General features: G+C 45.9%; 1 protein-coding gene across 1 annotated transcript in view; it reads left to right on the top strand.

Moving 5' to 3' along the window:
- Positions 1–263: 263 nt before the first annotated feature.
- DEK (DEK proto-oncogene) overlaps positions 264–9,326 on the top strand; it is a 262,255-nt gene continuing 253,192 nt past the window's right edge. Inside the window, exon 1 of the mRNA XM_085607095.1 lies at positions 264–420. The gene's annotated coding sequence lies outside the window, so the exon portion shown is untranslated. The remainder of the gene's footprint in view (positions 421–9,326) is intronic.

Below are 9,326 nucleotides of genomic sequence, written 5' to 3'. Positions count from 1 at the left end.
GCGTAATTCCAAACATAATACGTCCCCAAATAATATGAATGGACGTTTCATGCATTTCCGCCACAAACTCGCATCCGTCACAGTAATTTTGAAAATGTGACAGTGTCATTCGAGCTTCCGTCTCGTCGCAATATATATATTTTTTTCTCCTCTACAAGGCGGGGTACAAGTACGGCTCGGCGTGACGCAGCCCGAAATATACAGATCACTACCTACAGCAACTAAGGTTTGCGGCTCCTCCTCCTCTCCCGCTATTGGTTACCTCATTTCCCGCTCGGCTCTGGGACCGCCATTTTAAAATTAAAAAAATATACATACGCTGTAACGCTTGGCTGCTATACTGCTGTTTGTCGTGCCAGAAAAGGCTCGGAGGATTAGAATTCAGAGCTCCTGTCACCAGCGTGAGACCAGCCAGAAAAGGTGAGCGACTAATGACGATTTCTGTGGCGGAAATCGCAGCGGGTTTGGGACTCCTGGCATCCACCCCAGGACAGCGCCATGGCGTCTCTCTGTCAGGCTCTGCTGCCCGTCCCTCTCTCAGATATCTGTCAGCGCGAGGCCGTTTACTAAGACCAAAACAGATCGCGCGATCTAGGTTAAGTTCTGGAATTTTCCCGCGCGCTGGTGCCTTACGCCTCAGACCCTGTGCCTAGTCTGCGAAGCTCGTGGTGGCGTAGCCATGGAGGGTAGCGTTCTGTGACAATTTGTCTTCTTAAAGATGTGCGCTGCTTGTCCATCGGACACACTAGTCGCACTGACGCTTATCCAGTTTCGCCTTCCTAAATCCTGTTTTGATTCAAGTTGATTTGGGCCAATGTGATCGTAAAATGCATTTGTGAAGAAACAGAAATCCAGTCTTTGAAGATACACTTGTAGCAAAAGCAGAGGGTTGAAGTAATAACTGCATGGATCTGGGAAAGCCTACATTGCAGGATTCGGGCGTAGTACAACGATATCATGGTTCAAACATGCTCTTGGAGGGAAGGCCTTTGTTAATCGCATGCCATAAGAGGGTGAAGTCATTTGGGGCGGGTCAGAAAGGTAGCTTTCAACCTTACAAAGCGGGACTGAGGGAGGCTGTTAAAAAATAATGTTCGTCCATTTAGTACTCGTGTTTATTTATTTTTTTCTTTGAAATTGTCACAAGAGGAAACGAATCATTGAGTGAAAATTACTTCCACCCAGAAATTATACAAGTGCGATAATTTCAAATCGAAGGGATGCAGATTATGTGGCACATGCATACGATTAAAAAAAAAAAATCCCTGTTGCGATAAAGGCTGAGGGATATTTGTGGGTTTTTTTGGGTCGGGGGTAGCTGAGCCAGACAGTAGCACGATGTTAGTTCCGTGGCGCAAGTTTCTGAACACCGACAAAATACAGCTGCTCCCCTGCCGATATTGTTTCACTTTCCAGAATGTCCCCAGAGCAGTGTTCACCCTGCACAGCATAGTAATTGCCTGTCCCAAGAGGCACCTGTTCGTGTTGCTTTCGCAGGCTTTTCCTTTGAGGTTTGAGTGAGAGTTTTCGGTATCGGCCGTTTCCTCACCCCACTTTTGTTTTTAGGTCTCGCCTTACCCAGCGCATGCGCTGGTCTGGCGAGACTTGTTGAGAGGGCTCCAAAAAGTGCTACCAGGCCAGCCTAGAGCTACAGTGCGCGGGCGCGCGCTTGACCGTGATTACTTGTAATCACGGTAGCACGGCCGCTTTGATGTTTGATCGCGATCACTTTCGGCCGCGAAGGCATAGCCAATAGGTCTCGCCTTTGCAACAGTTGGATAACTAAAAACTTATAAAGGCGAGACCTATTGGCTATGCCAATGCTTGATTAGTAGTCTCAAATGCTTGCCGCTGGATAATTGCTCGTTCTACTCATGCGTACAGTGTGATCGGCGGTTCTTCGGGCAAGCATTTATACCAGCCATGTCTGTACTGTTGCAGAGCTGCGTGCGCCTAATGCCTACTGTTGCTATGTCTGCAATGGCAGATAAGATTAAATGTTATAGGAGCCATCATACAATCAACGCCAAGTGTCAAGTTGTGACGGTTATTGTACGTTTCCACAACTCGAAAACACCCATGCGGTAGTGACGTAGACTTTGTATTTACACGTTGAGGGACAAGGCACGAAAGTGTCCCAAAAGAAATTCCGCTACATTAAAATGATAAAAGAAGTTTTGTTGGACTTCGGTAAATATGCTTTAAAGTTTACAAATTATAGCGTCCTCCCCAGCACTGTACAGTCTCTAATGACTACATCACAGGCGCAGAGTTATTCACGTCTTTATTCTTAAGCATGTAAAAACAACGTTCTAAACCTGCATTCACCTTATTTCCTTCCAGCGCTTACATAACACGTCTACGGAGTCCACCCGAACCAAAGTTCAGTCATAATCCAGCATGCTTCAGTTTTCCGTAGAGTACTCGTGAATCGTTCTACAAGGCCATTGGTCTGGTGCCAAAGAGAAGTGACTTATCCAATTCTTTACATTGAGTGTCTGAACTCTGCTACTGAAAGGCAGGCTGGTGTCCGATTTCAAGATGAGGGAGGGGTGTGGCGCAGCAGCCAGAGTGGCTGCCTCCGGAGCACGGGGCTTACTCTGTGGCAGCTCAGCATCACGTGACTTAATTTTTTTTTTTAATATCTTTTAATTTAACAAACATAAAGGTACAGTTCCACAACAGTCAATAGAGGGGATTACATTGAAATCAAATATACATACAGATAAAATAGAGTAGTTCATTGGAAATCACGGGGAGGGGGGATCATCACAATCAAAATTACAGGGAGGAGTTAATCTGTTGCCACGGTATTCATTCCAGGGGGCCCATATCTTGGACCATATTCGGGGGCAGCCTCGGGCCATGTACACTCTTTTCCCTTAGCATACACCAATCAAGGTCTTTTTTCCAATCTGTAATCATGGGTGTGTGCGAGGCCCCCCAGAGCTGAGCGATATTCCTCTTGGTGACCATGCAGCCGAGTGTGACCCATTGTTTGGTGTAAGTGTTGAGGTCGGTAGGCTCCCAGATATTAAGGAGGCATCTGGGCGCTTCTGGCTTAATTTTGACCTCCAACGTTTCGCTCATTACTTCGTGTATCTTACACCAATATTCCTGGATTGGTTCACAGTGCCATATTATGTGCATGAACGTGCCCATTTGGGTGTATCCCCGCCTACAAGAACCGTCCGCTGGCCCACCAATGTGTGTCAATTGGGGACCTGTTATGTAAATTCTGTGCGGGATCTTTAGTTGCACCAGTCGGAGACGTGCTGGGATAGGAACAGTTTTGGGGGAGGAGACCGCCGTTTGCCAGCTTTCATCATCTAATTCGATGCCATCTCTGGTCCATTTTTCTCGTAGCGACAGTAGGGGGTCTTCCATATTATTAATACGTTTGCGATAAGTTAGGGAGATAGCCCTTTCAGGTAGATGGCCATTCAGTAGTCTGTCCTCTAATGGGGAGATATCTGGTGGAGAAGAGTTACGGGGCAACACTGTTTGCAATGCATGTCAGACTTGCAGGTATCGGAAACGCTCCGAATCCGCCAGTGCATATTGGTGTTGGAGGGTGTCGAAGGGCTTTACGCCCTCTGTATTCCAAAGGTCCCTAATGTGGGAGATGCCAATAAGATCCCATTTGTCAAAGCCATTGGAGTTTCCCAAGTCTCCTAGTTTTTGTGAGTCCCACAAAGGTGTGGCGAGATTCAACCTATTGTTCCAGCCAAGCGACTTGGTTGCCGAATGCCAGGTTTTAACTGTGTGATTGGTAGGGCCAGTAAGTGGGTACCGGTCTGGTTTGGAGTATAGTGAACGGGTGTAGGTCCCGTTTGGAAGAAGCCACCGATTCATATTGAACCCCGGGTCGTCAGGGCGACTGTAAGTGCTGTGGTTAATTGCGGTAAAATGTGCTGCCCAGGAGTATTTTTATTGTCGGGTAATCAGATTCCACCATCATACCAACTGAGCGTGAGTTTTTGCAATGCAATACGCGGTCTCCCGCCCCAGAGAAGGTCCCGCTGGAGCCTTTCTATTTCTTTAAAGTATGAGTTTGGGATAGGGTCGGCCGAGTTTTGTAGGGCGTATAGGAAACTGGGTAGGGACATCCTTTTAAAAAGGGCCGCCCTGCCCAATAGAGAGAGCGGGAGTGACTTCCAGTTTGTGATATCACGTTTGTCTTTGTAATGGGGGAAGCAAGGTTACGGGCATACCGGAGAGCGGGATCAAGGGAAATGAATATGCCTAGGTATTTGAAGCCTTCTGAGACTATCGGTATGGGGCAATTCCAAGGTAGCGATGGAGGACCCCCACAGATGACATATAGGAGAGATTTTTGCCAGTTGATACGAAACCCAGAATATCTGCCAAAAATGGCCAGGATGTCGAATACAGCAAATGGGGATCTTTTGAGGGATGTGAGATATAGAAGGATATCATCCGCATATAAGGAAATACGATCTTCCCAGTCTGCCGACCATCGCATTCCACAAATCATTACATCTCTAAGGATCCATGCTGCAAGGGGTTCGAGGGCTAATGCGAATAGATCACGTGACTCTTGACAATAGCTCACTTAATCTCCTCTGCGGCCCCCAGCACCTTGAAACCTTGTTTGCGCTTTGAAAGTATGTATTATTAGTAAGATAGGGGGACACCCCATGCCGCAAAACTATATAATCCCATCAAACACCTTTTCATGAGTAATGAATGAAAGATCTACCAGCAGTCGTAGTCATCAATAATGACAGTTGGCTGATGTCTATTCTCGAGAGGACCAAAGGAATCGACAGCTATTCTCTTCCAAGCATGGTTAGGCAATTCTGACACGTTTTAAGGGTGCTGAGTAACGTGGGGTGAGACTGTTGCCTCTTTACTCTCTTTTAACCCTTTCATCGACATTTTTGCCTATACACCTTGCATGCTCTACCCCCAGGAGGAGATCCCAGCTACAGGCCCAGTACTGATGAAGGTCGCTCTCACACACTGTAATTTGGCTCTCAAATACACTGCTCAGGCTGTTCCCTATGTCCCTAATATACCACTCCCAGGTCTCTACTCCAACAGGTGCATTGACGCGAAGACGGCTACACTCATGGGTGACAATAGGGGCACTGTTTGGGTATGGTATACTACTGAACCACATGGACTTTGTACATACACAGGGTCTTTCATACTCCCTATTTCTTACACATGTAAATTTTGTACACTACATAAAATTACACAGGGCCCCAGACGGTACGGAACCAGCCTCTCAAAAATGCATACATTCCGTCCACTTAATGGGAAACGGCAGACACTTTAACACGTTGACTGTACCAAGGACTAAGATTTCACATAGCTGTACCCCGACACTATTAATGGATAGGTGGGGGCACCAATTGGGGAGGGAATTGCAGGGCAAGGAGTGGAGTGCCATCCTAGCACTTCTGAAGTAAGCCTCAAGTAATTCCAGATTTAAATTAACACATTACATGGTGTTACACAGAGCCTACCTCGCACCAGACAGGCCGCAGGTTATGTTGCCGAAAGTGTCGGTGTCATGTCCCAGATACAGAGAGCAAGATGCAAATCTGTTACATATGCTATGGGCCTGCCCTCACCCTACTGGGCACTAGTAACAACTACACTAAGGGAGGTGGCGTGGGTTAGCTTGAATACACCCGAAAGCGGTTTACTGGGGCTATATCCCCCGCCCCCAAAAGTTACAGGGTGCAGTCAAGGTTTGCAGATTTGGCACTCCATGTGAAACGCTTCATTACAAAACGGTGGAAATCCGTATTTTCTGGTAATTCGACTTGGCGAGATGATTATCTAAAATGGGGGAGGGTGAAAAGCAGGGGCGCTTGGTAGAGAAAAGTATGGGGGTTACAAAAAATACAGATGGCAAAGCCTTCAAGACCCTAGACCTACCGATACCTGAGTACTTGCACTTGAATTAGTCACTCATACTTTAAAGGCTTTGTTACCCGACATCATACCCGAATGCTATGCAACTGACAATTAATATATAAACATATGGTTCTCCCCCATACACGCCAGAGGTACCACCCCGGATGAATCTATATGTCATACTGTGTTTAAGACACTGCCCTGTATGGCTCCATCAGGAGAATACAGACCATAACACTGAGCCTACCCAGGTCTCATGAGGGTTTTGGGCCTGGGGAGGTTGCACCCTAGTTGCACCCTAGAGCACATCTAAGTTCTGATCACGAGTTAGTCTCAGCCCCAGAAATGTGTAGATACTAACTAGCATCCATGGCCTACCCTCTAAATTCTCTTGAGTTGACTTATCTTTTTATTTTATTTTATTTTTTTAAATAATACTGCAAATGGAGGTTAAACCGTGTGGTGTATATAATAAAACTGAAGGTGGCCGCTAATGCCCATATGCTAGCTCGTCTGCAAATCATGTGAGAACTTGAGTATAGAGATACAGTGGGGACTTTAAAAAGCAGACTAAGCTAATTCTGCAGTTTCTCACTTACCGTTGCCAGTTTCAAAATGATGCTGAGCTAATTTGAGCAGTCTGGCTAAATGTGCACAGCATGAAAGTTAACTACTTGAATGGGGTGAATACATGGCCCTTTACAGTGATCTGTGAGGATTTGCAGATCCTCTGAGAACTCATCAAAGCAGCAATGGGGGAAAACTATATGGAAAATTGGGTTTTTTGCCTTGCATTCATGACTTGAAGAATCAGTTATTAAAACTTTATAAAGGAAAACATATGTATAAAAAAAGTTATGAAGAAAGGTGGCTTAGAAAAAAGCCTTTGTATTCATGTGTTTTGTGAAGACTCATAGATAAAATTGAATACATTTCCCTAGGTTGTTTAACAAGATCGTATTTCCTTCAATGGTGGAATGGGCACCCTCTTTATGGAAAATTACACGCATGTTGAACTTATGGTGGTGTTTGTGTTGTTTAGGTCTCGCTGAGCCCAGCGCATGGGCGCTGGTTCGGCGAGACATTTTGTATGTGGGCTTTTCAAAGTGCTGCTGGCTGGCCTAACGCTTGCGTTCACCCGGCCACCAGCAGCACTTTGAAAGCTCGTGCGTCATCGCGATCACTTTAGATTTCAGAGCGATCACGATGACGCACGCGCGCACACAACTCCCGCTTCTCCCCCTCCCCCACCACATATTGCATCTCCGGCCGCTCGCGCGCGTCCAACGCTTGTTAGGACTTGTGCCCAGCACTGCTGCACATCATAAAAGGCTTTGAGAGCAGAAGTCTCTTTGCGTGTCTATTTCATGAGTCCATCATAGGAGTGCTGTGGATATCTGTATGTCTTCTGTCGGTTTTGTCTCTCGTATTTCTCCATGTCCTCATTTGCAAATCGTTTGCATCTCTCAAACCCTTTTACCCCCGCCTGCATATCGCACCTGTCAATCATATGCAGTCTTTCCAGCTTTCCATCCTAGTGTACTTCTCTCTTAGCCTGTCTCTTTATATTAACAAAACGCTATCCTGCCCTTATCACTTCTAGCATCTGGCTGCTATAGCATGAGCCTGGGCTCTTCATCGTCATCCTAGATTGATGGCATGTTACCCATCTAGAGGCTGCAGTTGATATGATGAAAGCCGTCCGCCATCCTGTTATACCTTCACATAGCCTCTCCGTGTCTCCCTCTATTGCTCTGTACTGTGATATTCTTGACTCTGGAGCTTGGAGGCAGAAACGCATCTCAGAGCCACAAAAGCCTCCTACCCTAAACCCCCCCCCCCCCCAATGCTTGGGCTGTGGGTCTCTCCATGCTATCCGTGATTTGTTTGTATTTTTGAACCTAAAGTGACCTGGAACATGCACACGAGTTCTGCTTGAGATTGAGCCTTACTTTAGGTCTGACTGGGCAGTGTCTTTAAGAACTTACTGTTAAACATAGTTTCGGTGCTTTCCTTCAGGATAGTGGCAGTCATGAGCTCCACTTCGCTTCACCAAATAACTCTGCCGACCAAACTAAGAATCGCCTTTGACATCCTGTCCTTCCAGAATGTGTTGTGAAAGGGGATAAATTACACCTAAAAACAACTTACCAATGTATTTTTTCTGTCATGGGTTGCACCCATGAGAGATACAATTGTTCACTATTCCGATGTTGTGCTTCCACCAATTTATAAATTGACTAACTTTGTGTAGAATTCTTTAAAAAAAAAAAAAAAATTCTGTTTATTGAAAATAAAAAGAAGACAAACACAATAATGGTGCAGTTACAAGACAAAAAACAGTAACGAAGGACTGCAGAAAACATAAATGAAACCGTACAATATTTTGGGTCAAAGGAAAAACACTCTAATGTCATCAATTTGTGTAGAATTCTTAGAGAAAGATTAAACATCTACTTAAAGCCTTTATGAGAAAGCACATGACAGATTATTTCTAGTTCGGTGTCTGCCCTCAATGGCGCGCAATATATATGGTCTTAGTTATGGAAGAGAAGGTATGCCAGCCTATTTAAAGGAGCTGTTTAGGTCTCGCTGAGCCCAGAGCATGGGCGCTGGCTTGGAGAGACATTTTGTATGTGGGCTTTTCAAAGTGCTGCTTGCTGGCCTAACGCTTGCGTTCACGCGTGAAGCCGGCCGCCAGCAGCACTTTGAAAACTCGTGCGTCATCGCGATCACTTTCGCTTTCAGAGCGATGACGCATGCGCACACACCACTCCCGCTCCCCCCACCACATATTGCGTCTCCGGCCGATCGCGCGTGGCCAACGCTTGTTAGGACTTGTGCCCTGGTCACACAACTTCTCTTTGAATTGTGCCGTTTTTGTTCCATCAATTATCATTTCAGTAGCTAATTATTATTAGGGTAAGAACTGCATTTCTGACCCTGTAGACATCGGTGACTGTGGACTGGAACTCTTGCTCGGACTGTTTTCTGTTCTTAGAATTAGCTACATTTACTTTCAAGTGCTTTCGGGTCCTAAAAGCAGCAGTGTTCGCGCTGTCTACGAATCTTGCGCAGGGATGTTTTCATCCCTTATTTTCATTGTATTTCTCATGTAAGTCGCCCACACTTTTACTGTGTTTGTGCAGATTTATACAGCGCAAGCTCGACCCGAAGGTTTTATAGCGCTTAACACGAGCACATTCATATTTTTTAGGTGCGGGCAGATGAAGTTGTTGCCCAGAACCACAGGATGCTGAGCGCCCCTATCGGGGCTTGTTTAAATTCGGCACTGTCACTGTGTTTGGCAAATAGCTCAATGTTTTCGCGTCGCAATGATAGAGATCAGGGTGTATATAATATTCCCACTACCACGGATAGAGTAATCTCACAGTTACACGCACATGCATACATCATACGCTAGGGCCCATTTC

The sequence above is a fragment of the Triturus cristatus genome, chromosome 5_2, assembly GCF_964204655.1.
Source record: "Triturus cristatus chromosome 5_2, aTriCri1.1, whole genome shotgun sequence".
NCBI lineage: Eukaryota > Metazoa > Chordata > Amphibia > Caudata > Salamandridae > Triturus > Triturus cristatus.
The sequence above is the reverse complement of the archived record's forward strand: the minus strand, read 5'-3'. Positions and strand labels throughout refer to the sequence as shown.